This window comes from Astyanax mexicanus, chromosome 20, assembly GCF_023375975.1.
Source record: "Astyanax mexicanus isolate ESR-SI-001 chromosome 20, AstMex3_surface, whole genome shotgun sequence".
NCBI lineage: Eukaryota > Metazoa > Chordata > Actinopteri > Characiformes > Acestrorhamphidae > Astyanax > Astyanax mexicanus.
The window spans coordinates 10,586,674-10,602,500 of record NC_064427.1 but is presented as its reverse complement, the minus strand read 5'-3'; the positions used below and the strand labels follow the sequence as shown (position 1 = coordinate 10,602,500).

General features: G+C 43.8%; 20 non-coding genes across 20 annotated transcripts; all 20 read right to left on the bottom strand.

Moving 5' to 3' along the window:
- Positions 1 to 5,189: 5,189 nt before the first annotated feature.
- On the bottom strand, positions 5,190 to 5,306 carry LOC125785130 (U5 spliceosomal RNA). The gene has a single exon (XR_007427760.1). It is a non-coding gene; the product is annotated as a U5 spliceosomal RNA (small nuclear RNA).
- A 540-nt stretch (positions 5,307 to 5,846) lies between these two features.
- On the bottom strand, positions 5,847 to 6,037 carry LOC125784932 (U2 spliceosomal RNA). Its single transcript, XR_007427574.1, has one exon. It is a non-coding gene; the product is annotated as a U2 spliceosomal RNA (small nuclear RNA).
- Positions 6,038 to 6,270: 233 nt separating this feature from the next.
- On the bottom strand, positions 6,271 to 6,387 carry LOC125785129 (U5 spliceosomal RNA). The gene has a single exon (XR_007427759.1). It is a non-coding gene; the product is annotated as a U5 spliceosomal RNA (small nuclear RNA).
- Positions 6,388 to 6,927: 540 nt separating this feature from the next.
- On the bottom strand, positions 6,928 to 7,118 carry LOC125784931 (U2 spliceosomal RNA). Its single transcript, XR_007427573.1, has one exon. It is a non-coding gene; the product is annotated as a U2 spliceosomal RNA (small nuclear RNA).
- A 217-nt stretch (positions 7,119 to 7,335) lies between these two features.
- LOC125785128 (U5 spliceosomal RNA) lies at positions 7,336 to 7,452 on the bottom strand. Its single transcript, XR_007427758.1, has one exon. It is a non-coding gene; the product is annotated as a U5 spliceosomal RNA (small nuclear RNA).
- Positions 7,453 to 7,992: 540 nt separating this feature from the next.
- Positions 7,993 to 8,183, bottom strand: LOC125784930 (U2 spliceosomal RNA). The gene has a single exon (XR_007427572.1). It is a non-coding gene; the product is annotated as a U2 spliceosomal RNA (small nuclear RNA).
- Positions 8,184 to 8,412: 229 nt separating this feature from the next.
- Positions 8,413 to 8,529, bottom strand: LOC125785127 (U5 spliceosomal RNA). The gene has a single exon (XR_007427757.1). It is a non-coding gene; the product is annotated as a U5 spliceosomal RNA (small nuclear RNA).
- A 540-nt stretch (positions 8,530 to 9,069) lies between these two features.
- LOC125784929 (U2 spliceosomal RNA) lies at positions 9,070 to 9,260 on the bottom strand. Its single transcript, XR_007427571.1, has one exon. It is a non-coding gene; the product is annotated as a U2 spliceosomal RNA (small nuclear RNA).
- A 217-nt stretch (positions 9,261 to 9,477) lies between these two features.
- LOC125785125 (U5 spliceosomal RNA) lies at positions 9,478 to 9,594 on the bottom strand. Its single transcript, XR_007427755.1, has one exon. It is a non-coding gene; the product is annotated as a U5 spliceosomal RNA (small nuclear RNA).
- Positions 9,595 to 10,134: 540 nt separating this feature from the next.
- LOC125785278 (U2 spliceosomal RNA) lies at positions 10,135 to 10,325 on the bottom strand. The gene has a single exon (XR_007427906.1). It is a non-coding gene; the product is annotated as a U2 spliceosomal RNA (small nuclear RNA).
- A 233-nt stretch (positions 10,326 to 10,558) lies between these two features.
- Positions 10,559 to 10,675, bottom strand: LOC125785124 (U5 spliceosomal RNA). Its single transcript, XR_007427754.1, has one exon. It is a non-coding gene; the product is annotated as a U5 spliceosomal RNA (small nuclear RNA).
- Positions 10,676 to 11,215: 540 nt separating this feature from the next.
- Positions 11,216 to 11,406, bottom strand: LOC125785277 (U2 spliceosomal RNA). The gene has a single exon (XR_007427905.1). It is a non-coding gene; the product is annotated as a U2 spliceosomal RNA (small nuclear RNA).
- Positions 11,407 to 11,623: 217 nt separating this feature from the next.
- On the bottom strand, positions 11,624 to 11,740 carry LOC125785123 (U5 spliceosomal RNA). Its single transcript, XR_007427753.1, has one exon. It is a non-coding gene; the product is annotated as a U5 spliceosomal RNA (small nuclear RNA).
- Positions 11,741 to 12,280: 540 nt separating this feature from the next.
- LOC125785276 (U2 spliceosomal RNA) lies at positions 12,281 to 12,471 on the bottom strand. The gene has a single exon (XR_007427904.1). It is a non-coding gene; the product is annotated as a U2 spliceosomal RNA (small nuclear RNA).
- Positions 12,472 to 12,700: 229 nt separating this feature from the next.
- Positions 12,701 to 12,817, bottom strand: LOC125785122 (U5 spliceosomal RNA). Its single transcript, XR_007427752.1, has one exon. It is a non-coding gene; the product is annotated as a U5 spliceosomal RNA (small nuclear RNA).
- A 540-nt stretch (positions 12,818 to 13,357) lies between these two features.
- LOC125785275 (U2 spliceosomal RNA) lies at positions 13,358 to 13,548 on the bottom strand. Its single transcript, XR_007427903.1, has one exon. It is a non-coding gene; the product is annotated as a U2 spliceosomal RNA (small nuclear RNA).
- Positions 13,549 to 13,765: 217 nt separating this feature from the next.
- LOC125785121 (U5 spliceosomal RNA) lies at positions 13,766 to 13,882 on the bottom strand. Its single transcript, XR_007427751.1, has one exon. It is a non-coding gene; the product is annotated as a U5 spliceosomal RNA (small nuclear RNA).
- Positions 13,883 to 14,422: 540 nt separating this feature from the next.
- Positions 14,423 to 14,613, bottom strand: LOC125785274 (U2 spliceosomal RNA). The gene has a single exon (XR_007427902.1). It is a non-coding gene; the product is annotated as a U2 spliceosomal RNA (small nuclear RNA).
- A 217-nt stretch (positions 14,614 to 14,830) lies between these two features.
- LOC125785120 (U5 spliceosomal RNA) lies at positions 14,831 to 14,947 on the bottom strand. The gene has a single exon (XR_007427750.1). It is a non-coding gene; the product is annotated as a U5 spliceosomal RNA (small nuclear RNA).
- A 539-nt stretch (positions 14,948 to 15,486) lies between these two features.
- On the bottom strand, positions 15,487 to 15,677 carry LOC125785272 (U2 spliceosomal RNA). Its single transcript, XR_007427900.1, has one exon. It is a non-coding gene; the product is annotated as a U2 spliceosomal RNA (small nuclear RNA).
- Positions 15,678 to 15,827: the final 150 nt, after the last annotated feature.

Below are 15,827 nucleotides of genomic sequence, written 5' to 3'. Positions count from 1 at the left end.
CGAAGTCGGCTGCTGGTATCTTGTCGAGGCCCTGGCCCACCCCGTTTACCGCTAGCCGGTAAAACGTGGGCTGGACCTCCCCTGCTGGCAGGCACGGGCATTGCAGGGGGCCGGTTAAGGCCCACAGGTCCCTCGCCACGCTGCACTCCCAGAGCACATGCCGCACGGTCTCGGGCTCGCCACACCCGGGCCGCGGGCAGATGGGGTTCGTAGCCATGCCCCGGGAATGCATCACGGCCCTGACCGGGAGGATCTCATGAGCAGCCATCCACGACAGGTCCTTGTGCTTGTTCTGAAGAGCGGGGTGGGCGGCGTTCCTCCAAACTTGTTTGGCCTCACCGAGTGTGAGGCCGGGAACTGGGCTCACCTCCTCCCGGTCCTGCACAAGAGAGACAAGAGACCTGGCATCAGTTAAAATGGTGACAACTTCACTTTCTAAAAGATATTTCTTTAAAAACTTTCTGATAAAACAATATTCAGTGGGCAGGGTAAAAGAGACTGGGGTTTTAAGATCGGGCTTTAAAATCTTTAAACTTTGCAAGTACGACCCCATCCAGAACCTTGCCATCACCGCCGTCTTGTTTTGTCTGGAGGGGTCTGTCGCATACTTTATGTGTAAAGCCGCGAACTTGCTTCCTAAAAACAGATGGGGGTCTGGGAGCCCCTTCCCTCCGTTCTCCTTTCTCTTTTTCACCTCCGTCCTCCTCAGCCGCTCCCACTTGGACCCCCACAGGAAATAAAAGATCGCCCGGTCTAGACCTAAAAGAAATCGTCTCGGGGGACTAAAAACAGAGCACAATAATAAAAGCAAGGGTAAAATTACTGATTTAATGATTAAAATCTTGCCCTCTATCGTCAACTGTCTTAGTCCCCAGAATCCCAATCTTTGCCTGACCCTAGCTAAAGCGTCAGTCCAGTTGCCCCGTCCACCACCCTCTTTGTCAAATTTGAGTCCTAAAATTTTAATATCCGTTACTTTAAAATCAATGTCCAGGTCAGTTGGAATGTTCCCTCTAGGCCCAAAGAGCTGGGCCTCGGACTTGCTCCTATTGAGCTTAGCGCCCGAGGCCCTTCCAAACCAGTCAGTCACGTCCAATGCTCTTTGGACCGATACAAAGTCAGAACATAAAAGCGTGACGTCGTCCATAAAAAGTGTGCAGGTCGCCGTCAGTCCACCTGGCAAGTCTAGTCCTTTGATCCATTTATCCTTTCTCAAGATCTGCGCCAACGGCTCTATACATGCCACGTACAGAAGCGGAGATAACGAACACCCTTGGCGGACGCCAGAGCGTACACTGATCGCTTTTGTGAGGTGCCCGTTTACACGAATTTTGCTGCTGATGTCTTTATAAAGCAGCTCCACCCACTTAATAAACCTCCCTGGGAACCCCATTTTTTGCAGTACCTGGAACAGGTACTGGTGCGAGACCCGATCAAAGGCTTTCTCAAAATCTAAATTTAGAACTATCAGTCGGATGTTTCTGTCTCTCGCAAAACAGATGGCATCTCTAACCAACACTAGGCTGTCTGTGATCTTCCTTCCGGGCACGGCGCAGGCTTGATCCGGGTGGATCAAGTCCTCTAAAACCAAAGACATACGTCTGGATAAAATCTTACTAAAAAGTTTACAATCACAGTTTAAAAGGGTTATCGGTCGCCAGTTTCTTAAGTCGGTCTTGTCGCCCTTCTTATAAAGTAAACTAACTATACCTACTCTAAAACTGTCTGGAAGTCGGTCGAAGTTCTCAAATTCTTTAAAAACCGTCAAGATGTCAGTTGATAAAATGTCCCAAAAGGTCAAATAAAATTCCACGGGGAGTCCATCCTCTCCCGGGCACTTACCTTTTTTAAAACCTTTAAGACATTTAAAAGCTTCTTCACCTGTAAAAACTTTTGTTAAAACATCCTGACCGCTTATGTTTTTATCTAAAAAACTTAAAACTTCGTTCATTGCTTCGGGTTGTACACTTTTTTCTCTATATAGTTCTTCATAAAATTCTTCTGTTGCCTTTAAAATCCCTCCCGTTGTTTTTTCCTCCCTCCCATCTTTTGTTATATTTACAATCCCTCCCCCCCTTGATAGAATCTTCTTAAAAAAATACCTTGTGCACTTCTCCCCTTCTTCCACTTCCTGCTCCCGACTTCTTAAAATAGTTGCTTTACTTTTAATTTCATTTAAAACCGACATTTCCCTTTTCACCTCTGTAACTTCCTCACTAAAATCTATGCCATTAGATAAAAGGTTAAAGTACCGTTGTAGTCTCTTTTGCAGCCCCAACATGCGCCGTCTGTCTTTGTTTTTCCTCTCTTTTCCTATTTTCTTAAAAAAAGTCTTGGTCCTTTGTTTAACCATCTCCCACCACTGTGCCCGTGAATCGTAGCAGTCTTGGAGGGTCTGCCAGAGACTGTACTGCTCCCTGTAACTCCTAACTATCTCTTTATCTTGTAACAGGGAGCAGTTCAGTCTCCACAGCCCTCCCCCTACAGTCACACCGGTGGGGAGAGACAGGGTGCAGGAGAGCATGAGGTGATCGGAAAAGAACATGGGGGATAATGTAGCATCGCTTGGTGGGCAGTCTCTTGTAAAAATATAGTCGATGCGGGAGGCACGGGCGCAATCACCACTGAACCAGGTGAAGCCCTCCTCCCCTGGATGCGTCGTTTTAAAACAGTCGACTAATTTAAAATCCTTGACTAACCCCTGTAATAAAAACGATGTCTTATCTAATTTAAAATCATCCCCCTTCCCTTTCCTATCTTTCCTAGTTAAAACACAGTTAAAATCCCCTCCCACCGCTAAAGGAACCCTCCCTAGCATGTGGGGCTGCAGGTCTTCTAAAAGGTCGTACCTGTCATTTTTATCATTAAAACCATAAATATTTAAAATGTTGAAGTCCGTCCCTAAAAAAGTCAGGTTTGCTAAAAGAGCCCGTCCGTCTCGCACCACTGTGCTGCCCTTCACCAAAATATGGGGGTTCTTAATTAAAATGGCAACACCGTCGGCTCTGTTGTAGTGTGATCCGCTCCAGAGAGAGGGACCCGCAGCCCACCGCTGCTCCCAATCTCTGTAGGATTTTGTAAACGGCAAAGCACACTCTTGTAATAAAAACACATCTGACTTTATATCTTTTAAAAAGGACAAGACACTCTCTGCTCTAGAGGCGGCTCTCACACTTCTAACATTGATGGTTGAAATGGTAAGAGCCATGAGCATTTATGGTTTTAAACCAGGTACTTCATTTAAAAGAGACTACTGAAATAAAAACAGTTTAAAAAGGCATTTTAAAAGTTACTTAAAGTAACTGTGACACCTGCTCTTCCTTTATCTCCATTAATCTGGAGAGAGGAGGTGAGCTGGTGCCTCTTGCCTCTGGTTCCCCACAGTCACATGCTGTGGGGGCCTTGGGCGTCGATGATGTTAGCTTGAACTGGAGAAAAGACACTTCATTTGGAGAACCAGCGGGCCACAGCCGGTTCAGGTCCTCCGAAGAAGAACTTGCTGAACCTTGTGCGGCCCTCTGTTTCTTCTCTGTCAATACAGACAGAGGAGACTCTGCAGCTCTTTTCCCCACCTGAGCATTTGGGAGTGAGCCGGTTGACTCACCCCCGCTGGAGGCCACTACACCCTCCTCCACCGTCACCATGGAGGAGTCGGTTTCCTCCTCCTCCTGCTCCGCCATCCTCTTGTTTCCTTGTTCAGGCTGGAGGGGTGTGGCCTCCAGCTCCTGCTGTAACTCCGCCCGGATGCTAGCCCCGCCCTCTGCAGCATGGCCATTCCCTGAGGCCGGCTGGAGATTTAAATCTCCCGCCAAAACCTCAGGGACCGCCCCTTCCTCCTCCACTTCCTTTTCCTTCTCCTGCTCTTCTTGGCCATGCTGCCTGGCGGCCATTTTGGTGGCCTTTAATTTGTTGGCAAACGATTTGGGGCAATCTCTGTAGAGATGGGAATTCTCACCACAAAGATTGCACCTTCTGCCATTGGGACACTCCTCATAAGTGTGCCCAATTTCTCTACACTTCCCACACACAATTTCTGCACATGCCTCTGCAAGGTGCCCAAACTTTCCGCACTTGCGGCATAGTTTGGGCATACCTTGGTAAAAGATGTAACCGCGGTTTTCACCCAGTACTATCATAGACGGTATCTGTCTCAGGCCTAGGTAACTGCTCGGGTCTTCCCATTGTTTAATGGGAACTCGCCACGAGCAGTTCCAAATGCCGTCCTCGTCCAGAACCTTGATAGGTGGGCTTTTAACGGTACAGAATCTAGCCAGCCATGTAACAATGTCTTCTCCTGTTACGGTTTCATTAAACATTCTGACAATCACCACTTTATGTGAATTATCCGAAAGTTTTTCCACCTTAAACATGGAGAACTGGTCTTTAACATTTTCAAAACGAGTCCAAAAATCTTTTAGCAGGGAAGCAGAGCGGAAGCTAACATCAAATCCTTTATTTCCGGGCAGAGTCAACAAACAGTTCAAATCATTAGGTGTAAAAGCGAGGGCACCTTGAATGAGCTTCCTGGAGAAGTCAAGACGAGACATCCCCAGGAGCTTGCCCTCCACTTCCTTAAATATGAGGCGCACACTGTGGTGCCTCCGCAAGCCGGCACGAGCAGCCGACATGCTGAGAGGCACCGGGTGGCCTGAGCCTCAGTAAGAAACACTAAAACCACTAAAAAAAATAAATACAATAAATACTTAAAATTTCTAAAATGCAGTTAAAAGGATTGTACTTACCTTCGGGTAGTGGGGTTTCCCCCTTCAGCAAAGATGGAATGAAGCCGTCAGACGAAACCCCAATGAGTCCCAGGTCAAGCAGGGTCCGAGCCTACTGCCTAAGACTCTATATCTCCGAACCAGGACAAGTACAATATTCTCTCGGGAGGCAAGGACCAGGGTCACAAAGACCAAGATCTCGCACCACCAGAGAGTCGACCGCTGTCTTAGCCAAAAGGCCGAGAAGCGATAACCCGAATATCGCCACCTGGTTGCGGGGCCCTTCTTTTTACTATGTAGCTACTAAGCGGCGAAGCCAGCAGATTTCTCAGCCAATTAATGCCTCCCTACTCTAGCCGTTGTTCAAAGAGGTTTGACTTTTTCCTTTCCTTTTCTTTCTTTCTTTCTTTCATTCTTTATTTATTTATTTATTTATTTATTTGATTTCTTTTATTGACCAAAATATGCAGCTTTGCTAAAAGCAAAGCCTTCAAAAAATAAACAATACTCGTCAACGTTCCTCTCCACGGAAATCTTTAGTAAAAGGCGAAAGATTTATACGTGAATGAAGAGAAACCCGAGCTATACCCGTAACTCCGCAGAGCCCTCCGAGGTCCAAAAAGGGCCGAGACAGCTGGAGGAAGGCAGGGAGCGAAGGAAGCTCGAGAGGGAAGGCAACCGTCGACTTTTCTGTCTTTTCCTCCAGTTAACGCGCCCGATTCCTGATGATGTCACGCCTGGGCGGGTACAGTCTCGGTTGCCTAAAGAGCACAAAGGGACACAAAAGAACACAAAGAGACCAGCTAAACGACATATCACATATAACAAAATAAGAAAAAAAATGTAAAAAAAAAAAAAAAAAAAAAAAAAAAAAAAGAACAAAAACGGAGGGAAAACGGAACGCGCTCGAAAAAGACCCTCCCCCCTGCCGGAAACAACGTCGTTAAATAAATAAATAAATAAATAAATAAACAGAACAAGAACAACAACACAAACATGCATTCATTCACTTCAAAAAACACAAGACAAATCACAAGAACCGACCCCTCCCCCACAAAAAGTCAAGCACTCTTCAAGTACTCAGCCAACGACCCAGTCGTTTCTTCTTTCTTTGCACCGCTGTAAGGAAGGTGCACCGCTCCTGGAGGTACTGCAATACCAGGTCGATGCGTGGAGCAGAAGGAGCAAGCTCCTGTTCTGGCTCCCTGTTCTAAAAATCCATTTAATATGTAGCCCTCATATAGAGGGCGTATCAGATATTAAACTGATAAGAACAGATACTACACTTGATCTTAGCCAAAAGGCCGAGAAGCGATAACCCGAATATCGCCACCTGGTTGCGGGGCCCTTCTTTTTACTATGTAGCTACTAAGCGGCGAAGCCAGCAGATTTCTCAGCCAATTAATGCCTCCCTACTCTAGCCGTTGTTCAAAGAGGTTTGACTTTTTCCTTTCCTTTTCTTTCTTTCTTTCTTTCTTTCTTTCTTTCTTTCTTTCATTCTTTATTTATTTATTTATTTATTTGATTTCTTTTATTGACCAAAATATGCAGCTTTGCTAAAAGCAAAGCCTTCAAAAAATAAACAATACTCGTCAACGTTCCTCTCCACGGAAATCTTTAGTAAAAGGCGAAAGATTTATACGTGAATGAAGAGAAACCCGAGCTATACCCGTAACTCCGCAGAGCCCTCCGAGGTCCAAAAAGGGCCGAGACAGCTGGAGGAAGGCAGGGAGCGAAGGAAGCTCGAGAGGGAAGGCAACCGTCGACTTTTCTGTCTTTTCCTCCAGTTAACGCGCCCGATTCCTGATGATGTCACGCCTGGGCGGGTACAGTCTCGGTTGCCTAAAGAGCACAAAGGGACACAAAAGAACACAAAGAGACCAGCTAAACGACATATCACATATAACAAAATAAGAAAAAAAATGTAAAAAAAAAAAAAAAAAAAAAAAAAAAAAAAGAACAAAAACGGAGGGAAAACGGAACGCGCTCGAAAAAGACCCTCCCCCCTGCCGGAAACAACGTCGTTAAATAAATAAATAAATAAATAAATAAACAGAACAAGAACAACAACACAAACATGCATTCATTCACTTCAAAAAACACAAGACAAATCACAAGAACCGACCCCTCCCCCACAAAAAGTCAAGCACTCTTCAAGTACTCAGCCAACGACCCAGTCGTTTCTTCTTTCTTTGCACCGCTGTAAGGAAGGTGCACCGCTCCTGGAGGTACTGCAATACCAGGTCGATGCGTGGAGCAGAAGGAGCAAGCTCCTGTTCTGGCTCCCTGTTCTAAAAATCCATTTAATATGTAGCCCTCATATAGAGGGCGTATCAGATATTAAACTGATAAGAACAGATACTACACTTGATCTTAGCCAAAAGGCCGAGAAGCGATAACCCGAATATCGCCACCTGGTTGCGGGGCCCTTCTTTTTACTATGTAGCTACTAAGCGGCGAAGCCAGCAGATTTCTCAGCCAATTAATGCCTCCCTACTCTAGCCGTTGTTCAAAGAGGTTTGACTTTTTCCTTTCCTTTTCTTTCTTTCTTTCTTTCATTCTTTATTTATTTATTTATTTATTTATTTGATTTCTTTTATTGACCAAAATATGCAGCTTTGCTAAAAGCAAAGCCTTCAAAAAATAAACAATACTCGTCAACGTTCCTCTCCACGGAAATCTTTAGTAAAAGGCGAAAGATTTATACGTGAATGAAGAGAAACCCGAGCTATACCCGTAACTCCGCAGAGCCCTCCGAGGTCCAAAAAGGGCCGAGACAGCTGGAGGAAGGCAGGGAGCGAAGGAAGCTCGAGAGGGAAGGCAACCGTCGACTTTTCTGTCTTTTCCTCCAGTTAACGCGCCCGATTCCTGATGATGTCACGCCTGGGCGGGTACAGTCTCGGTTGCCTAAAGAGCACAAAGGGACACAAAAGAACACAAAGAGACCAGCTAAACGACATATCACATATAACAAAATAAGAAAAAAAATGTAAAAAAAAAAAAAAAAAAAAAAAAAAAAAAAGAACAAAAACGGAGGGAAAACGGAACGCGCTCGAAAAAGACCCTCCCCCCTGCCGGAAACAACGTCATTAAATAAATAAATAAATAAATAAATAAACAGAACAAGAACAACAACACAAACATGCATTCATTCACTTCAAAAAACACAAGACAAATCACAAGAACCGACCCCTCCCCCACAAAAAGTCAAGCACTCTTCAAGTACTCAGCCAACGACCCAGTCGTTTCTTCTTTCTTTGCACCGCTGTAAGGAAGGTGCACCGCTCCTGGAGGTACTGCAATACCAGGTCGATGCGTGGAGCAGAAGGAGCAAGCTCCTGTTCTGGCTCCCTGTTCTAAAAATCCATTTAATATGTAGCCCTCATATAGAGGGCGTATCAGATATTAAACTGATAAGAACAGATACTACACTTGATCTTAGCCAAAAGGCCGAGAAGCGATAACCCGAATATCGCCACCTGGTTGCGGGGCCCTTCTTTTTACTATGTAGCTACTAAGCGGCGAAGCCAGCAGATTTCTCAGCCAATTAATGCCTCCCTACTCTAGCCGTTGTTCAAAGAGGTTTGACTTTTTCCTTTCCTTTTCTTTCTTTCTTTCTTTCTTTCTTTCTTTCTTTCATTCTTTATTTATTTATTTATTTATTTGATTTCTTTTATTGACCAAAATATGCAGCTTTGCTAAAAGCAAAGCCTTCAAAAAATAAACAATACTCGTCAACGTTCCTCTCCACGGAAATCTTTAGTAAAAGGCGAAAGATTTATACGTGAATGAAGAGAAACCCGAGCTATACCCGTAACTCCGCAGAGCCCTCCGAGGTCCAAAAAGGGCCGAGACAGCTGGAGGAAGGCAGGGAGCGAAGGAAGCTCGAGAGGGAAGGCAACCGTCGACTTTTCTGTCTTTTCCTCCAGTTAACGCGCCCGATTCCTGATGATGTCACGCCTGGGCGGGTACAGTCTCGGTTGCCTAAAGAGCACAAAGGGACACAAAAGAACACAAAGAGACCAGCTAAACGACATATCACATATAACAAAATAAGAAAAAAAATGTAAAAAAAAAAAAAAAAAAAAAAAAAAAAAAAGAACAAAAACGGAGGGAAAACGGAACGCGCTCGAAAAAGACCCTCCCCCCTGCCGGAAACAACGTCGTTAAATAAATAAATAAATAAATAAATAAACAGAACAAGAACAACAACACAAACATGCATTCATTCACTTCAAAAAACACAAGACAAATCACAAGAACCGACCCCTCCCCCACAAAAAGTCAAGCACTCTTCAAGTACTCAGCCAACGACCCAGTCGTTTCTTCTTTCTTTGCACCGCTGTAAGGAAGGTGCACCGCTCCTGGAGGTACTGCAATACCAGGTCGATGCGTGGAGCAGAAGGAGCAAGCTCCTGTTCTGGCTCCCTGTTCTAAAAATCCATTTAATATGTAGCCCTCATATAGAGGGCGTATCAGATATTAAACTGATAAGAACAGATACTACACTTGATCTTAGCCAAAAGGCCGAGAAGCGATAACCCGAATATCGCCACCTGGTTGCGGGGCCCTTCTTTTTACTATGTAGCTACTAAGCGGCGAAGCCAGCAGATTTCTCAGCCAATTAATGCCTCCCTACTCTAGCCGTTGTTCAAAGAGGTTTGACTTTTTCCTTTCCTTTTCTTTCTTTCTTTCTTTCATTCTTTATTTATTTATTTATTTATTTATTTGATTTCTTTTATTGACCAAAATATGCAGCTTTGCTAAAAGCAAAGCCTTCAAAAAATAAACAATACTCGTCAACGTTCCTCTCCACGGAAATCTTTAGTAAAAGGCGAAAGATTTATACGTGAATGAAGAGAAACCCGAGCTATACCCGTAACTCCGCAGAGCCCTCCGAGGTCCAAAAAGGGCCGAGACAGCTGGAGGAAGGCAGGGAGCGAAGGAAGCTCGAGAGGGAAGGCAACCGTCGACTTTTCTGTCTTTTCCTCCAGTTAACGCGCCCGATTCCTGATGATGTCACGCCTGGGCGGGTACAGTCTCGGTTGCCTAAAGAGCACAAAGGGACACAAAAGAACACAAAGAGACCAGCTAAACGACATATCACATATAACAAAATAAGAAAAAAAATGTAAAAAAAAAAAAAAAAAAAAAAAAAAAAAAAGAACAAAAACGGAGGGAAAACGGAACGCGCTCGAAAAAGACCCTCCCCCCTGCCGGAAACAACGTCGTTAAATAAATAAATAAATAAATAAATAAACAGAACAAGAACAACAACACAAACATGCATTCATTCACTTCAAAAAACACAAGACAAATCACAAGAACCGACCCCTCCCCCACAAAAAGTCAAGCACTCTTCAAGTACTCAGCCAACGACCCAGTCGTTTCTTCTTTCTTTGCACCGCTGTAAGGAAGGTGCACCGCTCCTGGAGGTACTGCAATACCAGGTCGATGCGTGGAGCAGAAGGAGCAAGCTCCTGTTCTGGCTCCCTGTTCTAAAAATCCATTTAATATGTAGCCCTCATATAGAGGGCGTATCAGATATTAAACTGATAAGAACAGATACTACACTTGATCTTAGCCAAAAGGCCGAGAAGCGATAACCCGAATATCGCCACCTGGTTGCGGGGCCCTTCTTTTTACTATGTAGCTACTAAGCGGCGAAGCCAGCAGATTTCTCAGCCAATTAATGCCTCCCTACTCTAGCCGTTGTTCAAAGAGGTTTGACTTTTTCCTTTCCTTTTCTTTCTTTCTTTCTTTCTTTCTTTCTTTCTTTCTTTCATTCTTTATTTATTTATTTATTTATTTGATTTCTTTTATTGACCAAAATATGCAGCTTTGCTAAAAGCAAAGCCTTCAAAAAATAAACAATACTCGTCAACGTTCCTCTCCACGGAAATCTTTAGTAAAAGGCGAAAGATTTATACGTGAATGAAGAGAAACCCGAGCTATACCCGTAACTCCGCAGAGCCCTCCGAGGTCCAAAAAGGGCCGAGACAGCTGGAGGAAGGCAGGGAGCGAAGGAAGCTCGAGAGGGAAGGCAACCGTCGACTTTTCTGTCTTTTCCTCCAGTTAACGCGCCCGATTCCTGATGATGTCACGCCTGGGCGGGTACAGTCTCGGTTGCCTAAAGAGCACAAAGGGACACAAAAGAACACAAAGAGACCAGCTAAACGACATATCACATATAACAAAATAAGAAAAAAAATGTAAAAAAAAAAAAAAAAAAAAAAAAAAAAAAAGAACAAAAACGGAGGGAAAACGGAACGCGCTCGAAAAAGACCCTCCCCCCTGCCGGAAACAACGTCGTTAAATAAATAAATAAATAAATAAATAAACAGAACAAGAACAACAACACAAACATGCATTCATTCACTTCAAAAAACACAAGACAAATCACAAGAACCGACCCCTCCCCCACAAAAAGTCAAGCACTCTTCAAGTACTCAGCCAACGACCCAGTCGTTTCTTCTTTCTTTGCACCGCTGTAAGGAAGGTGCACCGCTCCTGGAGGTACTGCAATACCAGGTCGATGCGTGGAGCAGAAGGAGCAAGCTCCTGTTCTGGCTCCCTGTTCTAAAAATCCATTTAATATGTAGCCCTCATATAGAGGGCGTATCAGATATTAAACTGATAAGAACAGATACTACACTTGATCTTAGCCAAAAGGCCGAGAAGCGATAACCCGAATATCGCCACCTGGTTGCGGGGCCCTTCTTTTTACTATGTAGCTACTAAGCGGCGAAGCCAGCAGATTTCTCAGCCAATTAATGCCTCCCTACTCTAGCCGTTGTTCAAAGAGGTTTGACTTTTTCCTTTCCTTTTCTTTCTTTCTTTCTTTCATTCTTTATTTATTTATTTATTTATTTATTTGATTTCTTTTATTGACCAAAATATGCAGCTTTGCTAAAAGCAAAGCCTTCAAAAAATAAACAATACTCGTCAACGTTCCTCTCCACGGAAATCTTTAGTAAAAGGCGAAAGATTTATACGTGAATGAAGAGAAACCCGAGCTATACCCGTAACTCCGCAGAGCCCTCCGAGGTCCAAAAAGGGCCGAGACAGCTGGAGGAAGGCAGGGAGCGAAGGAAGCTCGAGAGGGAAGGCAACCGTCGACTTTTCTGTCTTTTCCTCCAGTTAACGCGCCCGATTCCTGATGATGTCACGCCTGGGCGGGTACAGTCTCGGTTGCCTAAAGAGCACAAAGGGACACAAAAGAACACAAAGAGACCAGCTAAACGACATATCACATATAACAAAATAAGAAAAAAAATGTAAAAAAAAAAAAAAAAAAAAAAAAAAAAAAAGAACAAAAACGGAGGGAAAACGGAACGCGCTCGAAAAAGACCCTCCCCCCTGCCGGAAACAACGTCATTAAATAAATAAATAAATAAATAAATAAACAGAACAAGAACAACAACACAAACATGCATTCATTCACTTCAAAAAACACAAGACAAATCACAAGAACCGACCCCTCCCCCACAAAAAGTCAAGCACTCTTCAAGTACTCAGCCAACGACCCAGTCGTTTCTTCTTTCTTTGCACCGCTGTAAGGAAGGTGCACCGCTCCTGGAGGTACTGCAATACCAGGTCGATGCGTGGAGCAGAAGGAGCAAGCTCCTGTTCTGGCTCCCTGTTCTAAAAATCCATTTAATATGTAGCCCTCATATAGAGGGCGTATCAGATATTAAACTGATAAGAACAGATACTACACTTGATCTTAGCCAAAAGGCCGAGAAGCGATAACCCGAATATCGCCACCTGGTTGCGGGGCCCTTCTTTTTACTATGTAGCTACTAAGCGGCGAAGCCAGCAGATTTCTCAGCCAATTAATGCCTCCCTACTCTAGCCGTTGTTCAAAGAGGTTTGACTTTTTCCTTTCCTTTTCTTTCTTTCTTTCTTTCTTTCTTTCTTTCTTTCATTCTTTATTTATTTATTTATTTATTTGATTTCTTTTATTGACCAAAATATGCAGCTTTGCTAAAAGCAAAGCCTTCAAAAAATAAACAATACTCGTCAACGTTCCTCTCCACGGAAATCTTTAGTAAAAGGCGAAAGATTTATACGTGAATGAAGAGAAACCCGAGCTATACCCGTAACTCCGCAGAGCCCTCCGAGGTCCAAAAAGGGCCGAGACAGCTGGAGGAAGGCAGGGAGCGAAGGAAGCTCGAGAGGGAAGGCAACCGTCGACTTTTCTGTCTTTTCCTCCAGTTAACGCGCCCGATTCCTGATGATGTCACGCCTGGGCGGGTACAGTCTCGGTTGCCTAAAGAGCACAAAGGGACACAAAAGAACACAAAGAGACCAGCTAAACGACATATCACATATAACAAAATAAGAAAAAAAATGTAAAAAAAAAAAAAAAAAAAAAAAAAAAAAAAGAACAAAAACGGAGGGAAAACGGAACGCGCTCGAAAAAGACCCTCCCCCCTGCCGGAAACAACGTCGTTAAATAAATAAATAAATAAATAAATAAACAGAACAAGAACAACAACACAAACATGCATTCATTCACTTCAAAAAACACAAGACAAATCACAAGAACCGACCCCTCCCCCACAAAAAGTCAAGCACTCTTCAAGTACTCAGCCAACGACCCAGTCGTTTCTTCTTTCTTTGCACCGCTGTAAGGAAGGTGCACCGCTCCTGGAGGTACTGCAATACCAGGTCGATGCGTGGAGCAGAAGGAGCAAGCTCCTGTTCTGGCTCCCTGTTCTAAAAATCCATTTAATATGTAGCCCTCATATAGAGGGCGTATCAGATATTAAACTGATAAGAACAGATACTACACTTGATCTTAGCCAAAAGGCCGAGAAGCGATAACCCGAATATCGCCACCTGGTTGCGGGGCCCTTCTTTTTACTATGTAGCTACTAAGCGGCGAAGCCAGCAGATTTCTCAGCCAATTAATGCCTCCCTACTCTAGCCGTTGTTCAAAGAGGTTTGACTTTTTCCTTTCCTTTTCTTTCTTTCTTTCTTTCATTCTTTATTTATTTATTTATTTATTTATTTGATTTCTTTTATTGACCAAAATATGCAGCTTTGCTAAAAGCAAAGCCTTCAAAAAATAAACAATACTCGTCAACGTTCCTCTCCACGGAAATCTTTAGTAAAAGGCGAAAGATTTATACGTGAATGAAGAGAAACCCGAGCTATACCCGTAACTCCGCAGAGCCCTCCGAGGTCCAAAAAGGGCCGAGACAGCTGGAGGAAGGCAGGGAGCGAAGGAAGCTCGAGAGGGAAGGCAACCGTCGACTTTTCTGTCTTTTCCTCCAGTTAACGCGCCCGATTCCTGATGATGTCACGCCTGGGCGGGTACAGTCTCGGTTGCCTAAAGAGCACAAAGGGACACAAAAGAACACAAAGAGACCAGCTAAACGACATATCACATATAACAAAATAAGAAAAAAAATGTAAAAAAAAAAAAAAAAAAAAAAAAAAAAAAAGAACAAAAACGGAGGGAAAACGGAACGCGCTCGAAAAAGACCCTCCCCCCTGCCGGAAACAACGTCGTTAAATAAATAAATAAATAAATAAATAAACAGAACAAGAACAACAACACAAACATGCATTCATTCACTTCAAAAAACACAAGACAAATCACAAGAACCGACCCCTCCCCCACAAAAAGTCAAGCACTCTTCAAGTACTCAGCCAACGACCCAGTCGTTTCTTCTTTCTTTGCACCGCTGTAAGGAAGGTGCACCGCTCCTGGAGGTACTGCAATACCAGGTCGATGCGTGGAGCAGAAGGAGCAAGCTCCTGTTCTGGCTCCCTGTTCTAAAAATCCATTTAATATGTAGCCCTCATATAGAGGGCGTATCAGATATTAAACTGATAAGAACAGATACTACACTTGATCTTAGCCAAAAGGCCGAGAAGCGATAACCCGAATATCGCCACCTGGTTGCGGGGCCCTTCTTTTTACTATGTAGCTACTAAGCGGCGAAGCCAGCAGATTTCTCAGCCAATTAATGCCTCCCTACTCTAGCCGTTGTTCAAAGAGGTTTGACTTTTTCCTTTCCTTTTCTTTCTTTCTTTCTTTCATTCTTTATTTATTTATTTATTTATTTATTTGATTTCTTTTATTGACCAAAATATGCAGCTTTGCTAAAAGCAAAGCCTTCAAAAAATAAACAATACTCGTCAACGTTCCTCTCCACGGAAATCTTTAGTAAAAGGCGAAAGATTTATACGTGAATGAAGAGAAACCCGAGCTATACCCGTAACTCCGCAGAGCCCTCCGAGGTCCAAAAAGGGCCGAGACAGCTGGAGGAAGGCAGGGAGCGAAGGAAGCTCGAGAGGGAAGGCAACCGTCGACTTTTCTGTCTTTTCCTCCAGTTAACGCGCCCGATTCCTGATGATGTCACGCCTGGGCGGGTACAGTCTCGGTTGCCTAAAGAGCACAAAGGGACACAAAAGAACACAAAGAGACCAGCTAAACGACATATCACATATAACAAAATAAGAAAAAAAATGTAAAAAAAAAAAAAAAAAAAAAAAAAAAAAAGAACAAAAACGGAGGGAAAACGGAACGCGCTCGAAAAAGACCCTCCCCCCTGCCGGAAACAACGTCGTTAAATAAATAAATAAATAAATAAATAAACAGAACAAGAACAACAACACAAACATGCATTCATTCACTTCAAAAAACACAAGACAAATCACAAGAACCGACCCCTCCCCCACAAAAAGTCAAGCACTCTTCAAGTACTCAGCCAACGACCCAGTCGTTTCTTCTTTCTTTGCACCGCTGTAAGGAAGGTGCACCGCTCCTGGAGGTACTGCAATACCAGGTCGATGCGTGGAGCAGAAGGAGCAAGCTCCTGTTCTGGCTCCCTGTTCTAAAAATCCATTTAATATGTAGCCCTCATATAGAGGGCGTATCAGATATTAAACTGATAAGAACAGATACTACACTTGATCTTAGCCAAAAGGCCGAGAAGCGATAACCCGAATATCGCCACCTGGTTGCGGGGCCCTTCTTTTTACTATGTAGCTACTAAGCGGCGAAGCCAGCAGATTTCTCAGCCAATTAATGCCTCCCTACTCTAGCCGTTGTTCAAAGAGGTTTGACTTTTTCCTTTCCTTTTCTTTCTT